The following is a 1,053-nucleotide window of genomic DNA, read 5'->3' as shown; positions in this document are numbered from 1 at the left end:
TTTTTTTGGTATTTTTAGTAGAGATGGGGTTTCACCATGTTGGCCAGGCTGCTCTTGAACTCCTGACCTTGTGATCTACCCGCCTCAGCCTCCCAAAGTGCTGGGATTACAGGCCTGAGCCACTGTGCTTGACCTAAAAAAATTTTTAAAAAAAATTTAGCCAGGCATGGTGGCAAACACCTATAGTCTTAGCCACTGGGGAGGTTAAGGCAAGAGGTTTGTTCAAATCCGGGAGTTTGAGGCTGTAGTGAACTATGATTGCACCACTGCACTCTAGCCTGGGTGACAGAGCAAGACTCTGTCTCTGAAACAACAACAAAAATAACCAAAATTATTATTTTAAAAAAATGTGCCCCAAGTGCCACCACCTCTGCGAGCCTTTCCCTTCTGAGACTTGGGTTTCCTCTTCTGTGCCCCCATTGCACTAAGCATGAATCTTTGTGAAAGCATCTCTCAAGCCGCTGGGGTTATTTGTTGAAATGTTTGTCTCTCCAAGTAGACTTTGAGAACCTGAGGGCAGGGGCTATGTTTTATTTATTGCATCTCTGGCACTTAGCACAGTGCCTGGCCACAGGAGTTGATTGGGCCATCTGAAAACGTCTCTTAGGTGCTTCTTGCTGCTGTGAATTTGGGACATAAGTGTATGATGGTGTCAGAGGTGTTAGAACCACAGCGACTCCCTCTTGAATAGGGGAGGGGTAAAATAAGGCTGAGACCTACTGGGCTACATTTTTAGGAGGTTAAGACATTCTTAGTCACAGGATGAGATAGGAGGTCAGCACAAGATACAGGTCACAAAGACCTTGCTGATAAAACAGAATGTAGCTGGGTGCGGCGGTTCACACCTGTAAACCCAGCACTTTGTGAGGCTGAGATGGGCAGATCATGAGGTCAGGAGATCGAGATCATCCTGGCTAACACGGTGAAACCCCGTCTATACTAAAAATACAAAAAAATTAGCTGGGCGTGGTGGCACATGCCTGTAGTCCCAGCTACTCAAGAGGCTGAGGCAAGAGAATCACTTGAACCTGGGAGGCGGAGGTTGCAGTGAGC

Source organism: Colobus angolensis, unplaced genomic scaffold (genome assembly GCF_000951035.1).
Source record: "Colobus angolensis palliatus isolate OR3802 unplaced genomic scaffold, Cang.pa_1.0 Scaffold91, whole genome shotgun sequence".
Lineage (NCBI taxonomy): Eukaryota > Metazoa > Chordata > Mammalia > Primates > Cercopithecidae > Colobus > Colobus angolensis.
This window is presented reverse-complemented; position numbering follows the sequence as displayed.